Below are 17,305 nucleotides of genomic sequence, written 5' to 3' on the forward strand. Positions count from 1 at the left end.
CAGTTTTTTGCCCAGTGTCTAACTTTTGCCGCAAAGAAAGTAAACTCCATATGAAGTTTCTTCAATGCCTATCATATTCTTTGAAGTGGATTGGTGCTGCCAGAAGCAGACAGTCTAATTGTCATAAAAATAGAACCTTATGTTATTAAAACATCTTAAATGTCATATTCTGAAGGTCTCTGAAGTGCTTGAAGACCACCCGTCTGTCTAAAATATATTTGTTTGACCTGGAAAACATACCTAACAAGACTATAAGTTTTATTGCAATAGCTGACTAACTAATAACCTGCATTTCTTTATTATCCTAAATAGTTTTTTAATAACAACTTTCAAGGACTACAAATTTACATTATTTTGTTAAATGAGGTGGAGATGTACAATACCCTGAACAAGATTAGAAAAGTATATACAAGATGTTCTAACAAAAATAACATTAAATTTGTATCAATATGCAAATTATCTTAAACTAGAGTAGAAACTATTTACAGTATAACAAAAATAACCTCAAATTTGTATCAATATTCAAAAATCCACATTAAGGTAAAATATTTAAGACTAGTTGTTGCTTTTTTGGTTTAAAAGTAGATTCAGTAATCTACTCTTTTAGCCTATCATTTCTATATCCCCCCCTTTTTCTTTTCAGAACAAGATCCCTGAATCTAACAATTTGTTCAGGTTTTTCCCTGATCATTACCAATAGCAACTTATATCCACCCCCCAAATATGACAAATTATTTATGACCCACTGAATAATTGAAAACCACCCACCCTACCTCTTGGGAATGTGAGTGTTGTGTTCTTAAAATTACTTCCTGCTCTCTGGGGGTGACAGCTTCTTTAGGGGACCTTGAAAAAATTGGGATAATTGTTAAGTCCTGGGAGAGCTAGCTATATCATTTGTTGTCCAGTCTCTGTAATGGGAAAGTGCAGGGATTATATCTCAAGTCCTGGCTAGAGTACTCTGTAAGGCTGGACTATCTCAGCTAACCACCATGAAAATGTCCTTTGTAGTTGGTTGTCCAAATCCAATCTTTGGGTGGCGTTTGTCAGGAATCATCATTGTGGGGCCCCATCCTCCTTTTGGAAACTTCAAAGCTTGCTATTAGGCATGGTAATAGTTCACTGAAAAAAACTTAAACATTTAAAATGTCATATGCAGCAGATCTGGAAAAGATTAGAAAATCATAGTTTGTTAAGTGCATCCAGAGTACAAAAACTTAATTCATACTTACCTGACAGAGACTCAAACCTGAAATCATATAGAGAAAGCTAGATGAAGCCTTTTCTAGAATTAGTTAGTTAGTACTCTATATGACAATTAATATCATGACAAAAAGTTTAAAATATATACATATATATATATATCTTATAAATTTTAAGATAATATTTATATCTTAAGAAAAGTTTTAAAGAGCCAAAATAAAACCAAAGAATTATGATATTACTGGCAAGAGAATAGTCTCTTAATTTTGATTTTCCTTCTGTCTCATATAAGGTGGCTCTTCTGACCTAAGATAGATTTTGAATTTTCCTTTTAACAAGCATGCTTGGATTTAAGAGAAGGAGAGACCCATGCCCCAACTCCAAAGCCAGTTAAATTTTTAATTGAGCTGGGACTACAAAAAAGACCATTTGGAATACGTGTCTGTAGTGCACAGCAGAAACAAACATTTAGAAAGATTTATGAAATTTTATCCTGTTGGAAATTGTGGTATACCAATAAGCCAGTTTATTCTTTTCTTGGAATATTTTCTCTGGATGATTCATCCTTTTTCTTCAGATATCTCATTTGTCCAGTGGTCTTCAGATTCATTAGCTAAATGTCTTCATTCTCCTGGAAAGACAAAAGCAAAACCCTGCCCCAACCCTAACTTTGGGGAGTTTCCCTCTTGGCAAGTTACTTCTAATCAAATGAAAAGCATTTGTCAGTCTTATAAGTTAGTTTAGATTGAATGGTCATGCTGTTAGATGAACTATCACCTCTTCTAATCAAGAAGTATCTCTTGGTTAAATCAGATCTTTATTGATTTTTATAGTATCCATAGCTTTCCTTCTCCTATGGAAACAAAAGCAAAATCTCTTCCCCAATGTAACACATATCCTGGTTTCCATTCTGAGGTCAACACATCTTTAAAGTATACAAGCTGATTTAATTTAGTCGGTTTTTTTTTCCTCTTACTCAATGTCTCTCTGCAACTATTGTTCCTTTCTCATTAGCACTTAGAAAATTTAAAGTTAATAAAGCATTATGCAATCTATCTCTGGGGATCTTTATTACTCCTTTCTGTTTATTAAGCATATCTTTTAGAGTTCAATTAGATCTTTCTATAACTACTTGTCCTGTCCACCAAAGACAATTCTCTCTCAGTTTCAGTTGATAATTTCTTGGACTCTTTAAGTCCTTGCCATCTTTTTATGTTTGAAACAAATTACTCAGTTATTGTCTCCCAGCAATCTTTGAAAGCCATTAAGAGTCTGCATTTATCTCTCCTGATTTATACCTTTTAGGAACTGAATTTTTGTAAACCTGTTTTATATCCTAGGTAATTAAAAGAATCTTCTTCCTGTATTTTTTCAGAGGCAATTTGTAACCCTCAACAAGGCAAAATTTTCTGTACTTCTTCAAACATTTTATATGAAATATCTACATTTGAATCAGCTAGAAGGATATTATCCATATAATTTTAAATTATAGATTGAGGGAACTGTATATGAATCATTTCCATATGCTTCAATATGTTGAGTATTTAGCTGCTTCTGTACCAGGTTTTCTAAAGCCTATAATTGTTCCGATGTCAAAGTTCATTGTTCCACCCACACAGGTTTGTCCATCATTTTAAAGGTGGGGCTGTTGGTACCTTTGAAAAGTCAACAGTGTTGTGTCCCTCTTTTGTACAACCTGAATGGTCGATGACTGTTCCATATGATACTTTTTAATATTTATTCCAGAAATATACATTAGTTTATGGTTTGTTTCTGAGATTGGAAGAATGTTAATCTGGGTATTCCATTGTTGTAACAAGTATCAACCCCATAAATTCATTGCTGTATTAGTCACATATGGCTTTAATTTTCCTCTCTGTCCTTCTGGTCCTATATATTTGACCCATATCATGCTTTGTTTTACCTGACATAAAGTTCCAATCCTTAAAAACTGAACATTTGCCTCCTGAAGAGGCCAATTTGGATGCCAAGATTCTGGTGCTCTTATCTGCCCCAGTGTCTATGAGACCTGCAATTGCAATGTCATTTATTCATATTTTTAACTTTGGTCTTTCCTCATTGATAGAAGTTTGCCAAAATATTTGCTCTGTGGTTTCTCCTGAAATTTTTGTTTTATCATCTAAAGCTGTTATATCATCCAGAGAACTCTGACTTTTTACAATAGGCATTAGGTCCTTTAATAGCTCTGGGAAGGTGTTTCCCCCATGGTGACAGGGAATGACTGAACCAAAATTGACATGGGGGCCTATGAGAGGCCCCCCAAGTCATTTTCCAATGGCAAAGGGTTAACTTGTCTATCCTTGTTGATCTGCATTCATTGGACCAATGTCAGCCTTTGACATACCTTGTGCATCCTCCAGAAGCCAAGAGCCTTCTGTTTGGATTAAAAGAAACATTGTTTCTAGGAATGCCCTATCTATAATCCCTTTTTAGATGTCCTTGTGTGCCACAATTAAAATACCTGACATTTTGATTTTTCTTTAAGCCTCTGTAAATCACCTCTCCTATCCAGGCATCATCATGGTTATGAGATTCAGTGTTGACTGTAACTCGGATCCATTACTCTATGGGTGCTTATCTTGCCTTCAAGGGCCTAATTACCCGTTTGCATTGTGATTTAACATTTTCAAAAGCCAGAGATTCAATTATTATTTATCTAGCTTCTGAATTTGGTACCACTCTATTTACACTTGAAGTCAATCTTTGTAAAAAAAAATTAGTGTTTCCTTAAGGACCTGTATAACTTTAGTACATGACTCAGTTCTCTTTCTGCTTTTTCAGTTCTGTCCCAATCATTTAAAATTGCTGCATGGCATAGAGCCAGGGTATGGGCATCATATATAGTCTGTCTTTGTACATCAGCCTAATTGTTCTCTCAAAGAAGTTGGTCTTGGGAGATTTCAATACCTCTAGTCCTACTTTGTTGTTCAATGGTCCTAGCTTCATCTTTCCACCAGGCCCTCCACTGTAATTGAGGTGCAGGTTCCAATACTGCTGTAGCCAAGTCTTTCCAGTTTTGTGGGACAATTCTGTTACTAGTTGATCATGAATTTAACATCTGCTTCACTGTAGCTAGAGTTTTCCTGCCTGGCCCACAGTCAGGACAATCTCTGTCACCCGCCAGTCCCACAGCCGCTCAGACCCAACCAAGTAAACACAGAGACTTACATTGCTTGCAAACTGTATGGCCGTGGCAGGCTTCTTGCTAACTGTTCTTATAACTTAAATTAATCCATTTCCATAAATCTATACCTTGCCACGTGCCTTGTGGCTTACCACCATCTTCACATGCTCCTTGTCATGGTGGCGGCTGACAGGGACTCCTTCTGCCTTCCTGTTCTTTCTTTTCTCCTCTCTGTTAGTCCCACCTATACTTCCTGCCTAGCCACTGGCCAATCAGTGTTTTATTTATTGACCAATCAGAGTAATTTGACATACAGACCATCCCACAGCACTTCACAAAAGGTGAATGCATACCACATGAGACTATCACTTCTCAAATTTGAAGAACTGACTCAAATCTAACATTTCCACAGGTATCCACTCAGATCTTACATAGCCTTGGGGATTTCTATTATTCCTATAAGGTGACTGGATAAATAAAGGGTAGTTGTTTGATAACCTGGGGCTGTTCCTCTCTAAGTTTTAATGTAATGGTGATGTCAGTTCTCCTTTAAATTCCTTTGTCTTTATCTGAATATCTCTATTATCTGTTTTAGTACATTTTTCCAAGACTTGTAACTTATCAGTCAAAATTGCAATATTTTCTCTAGTAACTTTTTCTAAGGCCTGTATCTTGGCACTCATATCAATGACCCTTTTTAGGGATCAAACAAGAATTATCAAAATGGTAATTAAAATTATGTCAGTCCCATCTGAGTTGATTATCCCTTCGTTTAATTGTTCCATTTTTAAACCGTCTATTGGTTAATCATACAGAGACCTATCTCCTTCCACCGTAATAGTGTTTACCATTTTTTAACATGGGAAAAAACTTTCTCTTTAAAAAACAACAACAAAAAAAACTAATTCTCCCCTTTATGAATTCCCAATTGTCTCACCAAATCTGCTGAAGATGATGGTGAAGCGTAAGGCTGGCTGCCACTGCATAGCACATCTGAGTGGAGAACGCAGGTACTCCACTGCTTGGATGAATACAGCTGTCACTGACCACATGTCAGCAGCCTGAGGAGGCAGTCCAGGGAAAGGCCACAATCCACTGGGAAAAGGAGCCAAAGAGGCAGTCGTCTGAAAAGCAGACATGGGGGAATGTGCAAAAACAGCACCTGTGACCAGTGAGAAGTGAAAGCACAGAGCTGCCTGAAGGCAGACCTGGACAAAGGTGAGGGGCTAACTACAGTTTGGAGCCCAGGCACCTGTGGAGTTTGAGGCTTGTAGAGATTGCTGTAGCAACACAGCAACAGGAAAATCCCAGACATGCTCATAGGGCTTGCAGTTCTTATGCACAGGTCTGGCTTGTGCCTGTGACTGCAAGCTATTGGCAAGCAGTTATTTCATGAATCTGTGCCCCAAAATTTGGAAGTCCGATAAAGCATGTCTATGTAATCTTATCAATAAAAACCTGGAGTCAGATATCACAGTAAAAACCTAAAAGATAAGAGAAGCAGGAGAGCAGCCATAGTTGCTTCCTACCTCTTCAGTTCCTCTGACCAAAAGGGCCAAGATTCTGTCTCAGCCTTTCCTTACCACCTCTTGTCCCTCTCTCTACAGTCCTCTAAACCTCTATGTTTAACTAATGGCTAGCCCCACCCTCTGAATCCAAGCAAGCACTATTTGCCAAAACATAAACAAAATATCAAAAACAATCATACTCAGCTCATGTTTGAGATTTTATTCTCTATTGCAATGAGTTATCTAAGAATTCAAGCACATGATAGTCACTTTTATCAGTAAACAAACTAAGAAATAATAGAATATAAAGTTGTAGCTATTGATTAAGTAAAGTTTGTGAAAATATCTAATGTGTTGTTTTTTTAATATAAAAAGAATTCAAGACCAAAGGATAGAATATTCCCAAAATGAAACATTAATATAATAGTAGAATCAAAGCCTAAATTTGCCTTGATCACCAAGATTGGTGGTTCCTAGCATACAGGTTCTACATTGCATGTCATCAGTTTTCTTAAAATTCAAGCACATGGAGGCCAAAGTTTAATCCATGAATTTAAAAAAATGCTAAAACATAAAATTACTGATTGTCAATTAAGTGAATATATTGGGATAAAAGAATCAAAGACCTAAAAAGGAAAGAAAGTTCATAAATAAGCTTGTTGGCATATTTGTTGCACATTTTCTTGATTGGTGATGCTGTAGTATCTAACCCACTAAGAGCAGTGCCAACCCTGGGCTTGTGGTCCTGGGTTGTATAAAACAGCATGTTGAGAAAGCAAAGAAAAACAAGCCAATAGGCAAAGCTCCATTCTTTCATAGTATCTGCTTTAGTTCCTGCTTCAAGTTCTTTCTTGAGTTCCTTCCCTAACCTTCATGATAGAATGTGACCTGAGATTTGTGAGATTAAATAAGCTCTGTCTTCCCCAGGGTGTTTTTCGTCATGGTCTGTCAAACAGCAATAGAAACACAACTAAGAAAACATATACATATACAAGCCAAACCACACCCCTATCTCTCATCATGTATAAAAGTCATATAATAAATCAAACTTTAAAGAGAAGACCCTAAAACTTTAAAATTGTTAAAATTCAAATCAAAATATATCTGCTTTTAAAACTGACAAATGATCTGAATAGATATTCTCCAGGGGAAGACATACAATGAGCTAAAAAGAGACATGAAAAAGTTTTCAATGTCACAGAAATGCAAACTTCAGTGAGATATAAACTCACTCTGGTTAAAGTGACTATTATCAGAAAGATACAAAATAACAAATGATGGCAATGATGTGGAAAAAAGGACATCACATGTTACTAATGAGAATGTTAGTTACTATGGCCAATATTAAAGCAAATACAAGACATATTCTGCAAAGATAGCTAGAGATAAATCTCCCCTGTGGCCAGGCAAGTCCCTTGTTTTTTAAATATCCAGAAGAAAAGTGATCAATAGGTTAAACTCCCCACCTAATGTGCCTTTATTCACAATAACCAGAAAATGGAATTAACCTATGTTACCATGTGGATGAATGGGCATAAACACCTGCACTTACCTACTGGTCCAAGATTACCTGATACAGCTGTGAGGATAAAATTAGGTCAGGTTGGAGGGGCCACAGCACAACTGAGGTTGTGACAATTTTATTGAGAGCAATAAGACTTTTTTATACCTTTATCAGAAACAGAATATAATTGCAATTGCCAGGATCAATACAGTTGTAGTTACCAGGAAACCTTGTTTGCAAGTCATACAAGGTACAGAACATTAATGTCTAAGACTAATGGTCCTATCAAGCCATCATACTTCCATGACTTCTAAGGGAACATACAGAGAAACACAAAGCAGCCTAAATACTTCACTGCCTGAGGGAGTACATCAGTCTCCTGGGAACTGGAAGGCACATTATGCCCCAAGAGCCGTGACATCTAACCTGAAAAACATATGGCACACGCCTCTCAAGGCAGCTAGGCCAAGCCAACTCGATGGTTCTCTGCAAAAGGGTAAATACAAAGGTGACCTAAGCATACAGTGGACACTATTCAGCCCTCAGAAGCAATGAAATCTTGTCACAGGAAAAAATAAGGAATTGGGATAAGCTGTGTTCAGAATAGTCTATAACAAAGACTTAAAGCACATATATTAGCATCTGTATGAATGGCTCTGCACTTTAGAGCACTGGCTGCTTTTTCAGGGGACACAGGTTTTATTCCCAGCTCCTACATGGTTGTCGCGCCCACCTCGACCAGCAAGGAAGACACAACACCAAGCTCTTCTTTCTGCTGTTTATTCAGGAACCTTGAACAATCTTCTGACCCCGGGGAAAGCCAGCCCATGCCCTTTATAGCCACTGGGCAACCAACCCATAGTGCCACGTGGACAATGCCGATAGGGTCAGACATATGCAAGCAAGCCAGATTCTATGCCCAAACCAAATAAGGAGTTGTTTATCCCAGAGAACACCCGCCATCGGGAAGGCGGAAGCCGGACGCCGGCACCATCTTTGAGGCGCGGTCGTGCACAGCTCTCTACTCATGGTGACTCACAATCAGCTGTAACTCCATTTCCACAGAATACAACACCATCTTCTACCCTCCCCAGGTACCATGCACACATGTGCTGTACAGACATGCAATCAAGTAAAATGTTTATATGCATAAAATAACAATAGTAACACAATTAATGGTTATGTTTCATTATGATCTCTAATGTCTTCATTTCCCGAGAGACATGTATCACACAGAAACAATGGAGCTAATTAAAACAATAATATAGAGCAATGAGGCACACAAAACAGAATCTTTTGTCTTTAGTCTTCTATAGAGGAGAGGCAGAACAGAGAAAACTTGGTGACTAGGAATAGAAACATTGGGTAAGAGAGGAAGGAATAATTTCTAGTGTTCTCTACAATATGATGGCTATAATTCACAGAAATGTCTGTATATTTTAAAATATTCAAAAGAATTTTAATGGCCTCAACCAAAAGAAATCATACATATTTGTGATGATTATGCTAATTATGTGATTTAATCATATACATTTCAAAATGTTATACTTTATCAGACAACTGTATATAATTATTTTCTGCCAATAAAAAATCATTTTAAAGTAACCTATGGCATTATTTTAAATAAAGAAAAAATGTTGTGGCAGCTTAAGAATAAGTATTGGGATTTTTGAGCCAGATTTTTTTCCTACATGGAATAGCTTATAACCTCACTGAAGTAATTCAGACAAACTACACACATTTGTTATCCTAACTGAACTATACTGTTACTTCAATTAACCCCATTGTTTTCCAGTTGAGATCTGCCCTTTGGGAAATAAAGATGTTGAGGAACATAATGAAATATATGCTTTAACTCTATAGGACTTTCTTCACAAAGACACAACCCAAAGAGTTTGTCTCTTCATGTCTACTCATATTCCAAGGCTGAACAAGAAAATTAGGTGAAAAAATATACTGGGAATCATTGCTTCAAATTTTTTCTTTTTTTGTTGAAATTAATTTGCTTGACAATGGCATACATGTACATAGTGCATTCTGTACAAATTCACCAAGCCCATCAACCTCCAAACCAACAAGTCTCCCTCCTACTGTTTTTTCTTTTGTATTAGTTTTGATATTTGCTTTGTGAGCTAGTGATTTCAAACAAGTCACCTACAGGGCCATGAGCATAGAACTATCCCCTGGAGAATGAATACATTTCACCTGTTGCTACAGCACTGAAGACAATGATTTCCCTCTTCCATCAGCCAGCAACTGGCAAAAACTTTCCAGGAAGGAGTGAATTCCATAACTAGTACCTGTTCCATCCATCTTGTTCCTGTTTGGAAAGAGTCTGGTGGAAGATTCTCCTCAACTCCCCTCCCCTATCTCTTTCCCTAAACTCACCCCTTCAAAGCCAGCCAAACACAGCTCCACCCCCAGAGAGGCTCAAGACCACTCCCACGAGGTATATAAGCTGCATTCCAGAAAACAGACATGTGGTTCTTCTGGTGTTTCCTCCAGGTCTCCTCTCTGAGGGGCCAGGGAATCACCCTGGAATACTTCACCCATTAAACCTGGGCTTTTCCTGATTCAGTCTGATTTGGATTTGCTGCGGAGAGGCTTATCAGGGTGGAAAAGACTTATCAGTTCCTTTCTTTTTCAATGTTCTCTGAGTCTTGGAGCAGGCAGTATGGAACTTGCTTTGAGGTCAAGCACTCAACAGTAACTTTAGTCCCCTGACCAGCCATAGTTCGCTCTTTGGGATGATTTCTGCTTACTAACACAAAGGAGCTAACCAAGGATGAAGGCAACACCACTTGATGGTTATATGCCGCGGACTGGGTCTCAGTAGGGCCACCAGACTGAGGGAGAACAGGATGAAGGTGCTCAGGATAATTGGAATTTGGCGATGACAGACAGACACAGACACCAGAGTATGCTGTGAAACTGCTGCAATTTTACTGGACATCAGGTTGAGATTTTATACAATCTTAACAAGGAACTAAGCCCAGGAAAGCAATAGATGCTATCTTTTGTGATCACACAATGTGGTTTTCAGAATGATTAATCCTTTCAGACAGAGACATGCTGTGGCCTAAACCCTAAGAGCCAGATTACGCACTCAATAACTGGCAATCCATTTCTAGTAATTTATTAAAGACAGTTACAAAGTCCTCGCCAAGAGCCTTAGCCCACCTCTTTAGCACAGGTACTATACCCCTCAATATAGCTGACCTTGTCTACCTATCATATGTACACCATACCTTTCTGCTTCTAGCCAGCCTTTCCAGAAAAGGCAACTGATTCCACAACATTCTTTTTGCCCCATGATTTACCCAACCGATTCCCTTCATAGTCATAAGCCCCTGTAAAAGGGGGTGGATCTAAGTAATTTCTACTTCTGGGATTCCAACAAGGGGGCGTCCATCATTTCCCATTAATACAGTATTGAATGTGTTTTCCAACCATTCTTGTGGGAGTTGTCAGTTTCCTAAGTTCTCTTTCTTATGAGTTTGCATGAGCTGAGTGAGGGTTATCTAACAATCTTTTTACTTTTACATTTTTTTCCTTACAATCTGTGGGAACCTGAATCATTAGCTCTTTCTGTTCTAATCCATCCATGAGTGCCCCCATTGAAGCAGGGTTTTTTTGTGCTATCTGCCAAAGGGCTTGAATCATTGGGGGTGGTGCCGGTGTAAAAGTTGAGGAGTTATCAGGTATGTCAAGCGAGCGTCTGCGGGGGTCCAGGCACAGAGAGGTTGTTATTGTCGGGAAAGAAGAAAGAAGCAGGAGTCTTGCCAACCATCCATGGAAGGCTGGTCTTTAGGGAACAATGTATCCAGGAACCATTGCTCGGGCTGATTGCCAGGGGACCGCCGGAGGCATAGCCTCCAGAGACACGTGGCCCCCTTCCTCGTGAGACCACCAGATGGCATTTGTCACACGGGTGACACCGTCTCAGGTGTGGCAGTTATAAACATAAATATTTAGGAAGCAGTTTGACAACATGTCCATTTACCAAAACAGAAGCAACTGGTCACCCTTAAGGTCTACTACCTTCCCAGCCATGAGCCTTTGAGCAGGTTCACAGCAACAGCCATAAAATCTCCTGTTGTGGAACTTGGCCTCAGAGCTAATGACAACACACTGATTACCCCCATAAATGTCATGCCACTGTTGCACCACTGAGCACATCTTGACTAAGAGGTTGATATTGCAACATATAGTGTCCACAGTTGCATATTATAAAACCAAACACTTTTATATTGAATTTAATGCCTGTTCTATAGGAGGGATTTCATGTCTGGTACTATAAAATGGTCACATGTCATGTCTAAGGAGAGTGTAGGCCCTGGGTTGTGCGGGTGGGTGCATCTACTGACATTGTTTAAAGAAATGGTCATATTGTCAAACTTCCTTCTAAATATTTGTGTTTGTGGTTTGTGCTCCCTCAGTCTTGGTTAGAGAAGCTTCTTATTGCTGTGGGCAGTGGTGAATGCAGAGACTTGTAACTGGTCATATTGAAAGACGAGGAGTGAGACAGACTCCCCTATAAGCAGACAGATAGGAAGAGGGAGCAGGCCTGAGTGATAAAGATGGGGAACTTCCAAGATGACTGGCTCATTTCTCACCTGCCTGACCTGAGACAAAATTCTGGAAGCCTAAAGCAAAGGTCTTGCGCACCATTTTTTTCCTGTCAGCATGCCCCCTGCTGACAGACAGGCTCAGCATCTTCAAGACCAGATCAGGACATGTTTACAAGTTGTGGGCCAATCAGCCATTGTCTTTCTTCAAACTGACACACACTGAATTAGGGAGGGTTGTCCCCTTCAGAAATCTAAAACCTCCCAGCACTCAAGGAAATGCTGGGCTTCCGCTTTCTGAGTTTCTCCTCTGCTTTGTGTGATAGGGGTCTTTTTCTGTGGTATGTGTTTCCTCACTCTCAATAAAAGCCTTTCTTCAACTGCTGGTTATGTCTGATCCTGCTTACTGTATCTGAGAATTCTCTGCTACAACCTACAGAGATGGATTTTTTTTCCTTGCAAATTAATTCTTTAACTGGAAAAAAAGAGAGCTCAACAAGAATACTAGCTGGTAAAAAATATTGCTGAGAGTAAGTGACTGTGAGTGCTCAGCAATAGATAAGTCATCCATACAAGCCTTCTCCTACTCAAAACTAAGTGTGCACAATAGCAAATGGGACAGGAAGAATGTAGGAGCCAGAAGATAGGGAGAATGGAGAAGACCTTTGAAATGCTGTCTTCTGGACACAGTGTTGCTGATATACACCATCAACTCCCAGCATCTGTGGATATCTGTACAAGGTCAAGCCAGTTAAAAATTTGATTAAGATTTAGAGAGGGGCTCCCAAGGATCCCCTCTAGCAGAAGAGCTACTGGCAGTTGATGGATAATAAGGGAATCGTTCTTCCTTGGAGATGTGGCTGCTGGTAGGTTACCTACCACCCAGTGTGTGGCCCAACACTCATTTGTACACTGTTAGCACTAATTGGACTAAATGGAATTAATAATAATAATAATAATAATAATAATAATAATAATAATAATAATAAAAGAGCATGTAAAATCACAAGTGAGAAAAGATGGGAGAGTTGGAGGGAGATACAGGGAATAAATGAGATCCATGTGTGAGATTTTCAGTGAATAAATAAAAAATATAATTTAAAAACTTTAGTTAAAAATTATATAAATAAATATTCAACATAGCTCTTTGAATGTTTTTAAAAGACACAGGCTTTCGAGTCTATTAAAGACATGCTTGAGAGATTCTTACTCTAAATAAGGCCTCTGTACAGGAGTCCTGGGAAAAAGAAAAACATATTTCAGTGATGTCTGTGGAGGTCTGGATAGGAATAACCTCATATGATTTATAGAAGTCTAACAAAAACTATAGGATTTATATTATATTAAAAAATATACAGTTAAAGATAAAATGTAAGAAGTTTCTGCCTCAAATCATCAATGATAAAAGACAGACAAAAAAATTACTAATCTAAACCTCCACACAAGCCATAGCTTATGGAAAATAGTGGAGCTCTCAAAACAGGGGGACAGCCCAAGTGTGGGAACAAAAGTCATGAGAGTGTGACTTGGAGGCAACAGGGAATGAACTCCAAGTCACACTGAAAAAAGCTTGAGCAAAAGAAGCCTCAAAACCTACACCCGACAGTGACACACTCCCTCAAACAAAGCTACACCTATTTCAACAAGTCCACACTTTCTTACAGTGCCACTCCCTTTTGGGGCATTTCCTTTCAAAGCACCACACCTGTTATTCTGAAGCTCATATGCTCACTAGAACATTTGGAATAACCACATAGAAATGGGAGGGTTGGGTCCAAGGACAACCACCTATTTAAGCTCCATGTTCAAGATACACTATACATGCAAATGAAGAAACTTATAGATGATCTGAAAGCCAGGTAATGACTCAACTCATGAGATGATAGCCTTTGACAGAAGTTTCCCAGGTGAGCTGCTCAAAATTTCTGACCCACAGAAGACATCTGATAAAATGATAAGGCCATTCTAGCATTTCAGACCAGACTTAACAAACCCCAGGAGTATCTGACACTGGAAGTAATTCAGACACTAAACAGAATTACTCTTGTGAAGATGTGAAGAATGGTGTTGTGGGGTAGTTATTCAATAGATGGACTTGGGAAACCTACTATTGTAAGGATTATGTCCTTAATTACGTCATCAGTCTGCAACGGCGTCCCAGCCTAAAAAGCAGGCATGCCCTCTCTGTGCTCTCTTTTTCCGCACTCTCTCCTGCCATATTCTCTCCCCTCCATGTGCGATCTCTCTCTCTCTCTCTCTCTCTCTCTCTCTCTCTCTCTCTCTCTCTCTCTCTCTCTCTCTCTCTCCCTCTCTCTCTCCCTCTCCTCCCTCTCCCTCTCCCTCTCCTCCCTCTCCCTCTCCCTCTCCTCCCTCTCCCTCTCCCTCTCCCTCCCCCCTCTCCCTCTCCCTCTCCCTCTCCCTCTCCCTCTCCCTCTCCCTCTCCCTCTCCCTCCCCCTCTCCCTCTCCCTCTCCCTCTCTGTCCCAATAAAGCTCTAGAAAAGTAACCATGGCTCATGATTCTTCCGCCACGGCAACATCCAGTGTGCTCTTCAGTCGGCATGGCCGCGCTGCCACTTAACCAACACTATTATAGTAAGAAATCAAGAAGTACTTACATTTCACATAATGATTTAAAGGAAACACTTTGTGTATGGATTAAAGAATTTAATTTGGAAAGCAAAATTTTAGAAGATTCATATTGTTTCTATATACATCCGGGGTCAATGTATGACCCTGATAAGTAAAAGCAGAGGATTTTCTTCAAGAATTCAGCTTCCCTATCTCTGTGACAGCTTTAATGGAAAACCCCAATCTCTGGCATTTTCACAATATTATCCAGATGCCAACTTCTCTAATTCTAATAATTATGAATTTCTTAATTCTCTATCTTGTACTCATCTCTCAGAAAGCATTTATCTATAGTACTTGTTCTCCAAAATGAATAAACACTCCATGCATAGTTAGAGTAAATGTGTTGAATTCCTGAGCAAGTTGCTGGTGATTGACACAATGTAGATGAACAACTGGAAGTATTAATATTGCTAACTACACTGAGAAAATCATTTATAATTCAGAAAGGGTTGGTGAAGATCTTTTCCCATTCTGTAGGCTGTCGCTTTGCCTTGTTGACCGTATCCTTTGCTCTACAAAAGCTTCTCAGTTTCAAGAGGTCCCATTGATTGATTGTTTCTCTCAGTGTCTGTGCTACTGGTGTTATATTTAGGAAGTGATCTCCTATGCCAATGCGTTCAAGACTACTTCCTACTTTCTCTTCTAGCAGGTTCAGAGTAGCTGGATTTATGTTGAGGTCCTTGATACACTTGGACTTAAGTTTTGTGCACAGTGATAGATATGGATCTATTTGCAGCCTTCTACATGTTGATATCCAGTTATGCCAGCACCATTTGTTGAAGAAATGATAATATGTATATATGTTTATTAAAACAAATTTGAAACTCAAAATGAAATAAAATTGAAATGGAATTGAAATAAATAATAAGATAGGGTGATGATACACATAAAGTTTTAAGCGTATACAAACCTATTCTCTAAAGAGACAGCATAATTTACTTAAATGTTAATTTAAATGACTACCATTGAATAAAAACTAAATTACCAAAAGAGAACAATATAAAATGATAAATGTTTGCAATAAAACATCTGTCTTTGTAAAAACATATATCCTGGGTTTCATTTTCAAAAAGGAAATAGCCAACTCACAACTGAGCTGAATATTTTGCTCCAAAGTTTCCTCATGGAATCTTTCATTTCCTCTTTCTTCAGCATTTATATTAAGGGATTCAACATAGTTACAAAAGTTAAAACCACAGTCACAGACTTATCAATGGGAAATGTAGAAGCAGAACTTTCATACAGAAAGATGCAGGGAACAAAAATAAAACAACCACAGTAATGTGGGATGCACACTTATACAGAGCTTTACACTTCCCTTCCAGACTATGTGCCTTAAGGGAGTGTAAAATGATTCCATAGGAAACTAGAAGAATTAAGAAGGTGACAGTACAAATTGCCCCTTCATTAGCTATCATACAGAGTCCAATGAGATAAATATTGGTACAAGCTAGTTTTAGCAAGGGATAAATGTCACACAGAAAGCTATCAATGACATTTGGACCACAGAAAGGGAGCTGATAAATGAAGATGAACTGAATTAACAAGTGAACAAAGCCCCCAATCCAGGCCCCCAACAGCATGAGAACACACATTTGCCTGTTCATGATGGTCAAATAATGAAGAGGTTTACAGATGGCCACATATCGGTCATAGGCCATCACAACCAGAAGAATGACCTCAGCTCCAGCAAATAAATGATCTATAAAAACTTGAATCATACAAGCCTGGAAGGAAACAGTCTTTGTTTCATAGAGCAAGTCAATGATCATCTGGGAAGCAAGTAGCATAGACAGTATCTGTAAAAGACAAATAGGCCAGAAGAAAGTACATAGGAGAGCCCAGGAACTGACTGACCATGATGGTCACCATGATGAGCAGATTGGTCATTGCCAATATAGCAAATAGAACCTTTTTAATCCCTCAGGGTTCTGGGTGAGGCCCAGGAGAATGAATTCAGTTACACTGTTCCTCTTTTCCATAAGTTCTTCCGAGTCTTTTGAACTCATACTGGTTCCAGAGCCTGCAGACAAGAGTAAGTGATGAATTTGAAAGGCTCCCACACTCCTTGTCAGTGTAGAGATTGTTCTAAATAATTCTCCCATGCTTGGTTACACAATAGCTCACTGGAAAAGGAGAGTTTGATTCTCCTCATTGCCCCATTCATCTTCAAAAACTCCTCTCTATAATCATATAAAAAATTAAATTAAATTATAAAATAAAAAAATACAACATAAAAAAATGAATCATCAAGGTTAAGTCTGGCAGATACTTGGATGATGTATCTATGAAAAGATCTAGTGAAAATACAGCACAGGAAGAAGCTGTATTTGCATATTTATGTAAAATAATATTTATAATATAAACAATATAATTTTGTGTCAAAGTATACAGAAAGCCTTCCTGATTACATAGTATAAGCTTCTAACATTTGTAAATAGCAGCAATTCTATCAGACATAATTTAATTGTTCTTTAAATGCTCAATCTTAATATAACTGAATCTCAACCTTCCTTAGAGATTAAGTGAGCAAAAATAAATGTTAAATTTACTCTTCATGAAAATGATGCACATACTCAGTTGTACACACACAAATAAGCATAAATCAATTGGATTCATATTTTTTTATGACCAAGGTTACTTTTGGAAAACAAGTCATACAATTCAACATAGATTGGTACTGTGTATATATACTCTTTCTTCTCATATGATTGAAGAATTGATCATGACTACATCTGAATCAAG

At 38.3% G+C, this 17,305-nt stretch overlaps 1 pseudogene; it reads right to left on the reverse strand.

Moving 5' to 3' along the window:
* Window positions 1–5,262: 5,262 nt before the first annotated feature.
* On the reverse strand, window positions 5,263–16,542 carry LOC128100928 (olfactory receptor 4A15-like; annotated as a pseudogene).
* Window positions 16,543–17,305: the final 763 nt, after the last annotated feature.

The sequence above is a fragment of the Peromyscus californicus genome, unplaced genomic scaffold, assembly GCF_007827085.1.
Source record: "Peromyscus californicus insignis strain IS unplaced genomic scaffold, ASM782708v3 Scaffold_7__1_contigs__length_154581171, whole genome shotgun sequence".
Classification (NCBI taxonomy): Eukaryota; Metazoa; Chordata; class Mammalia; order Rodentia; family Cricetidae; genus Peromyscus; species Peromyscus californicus.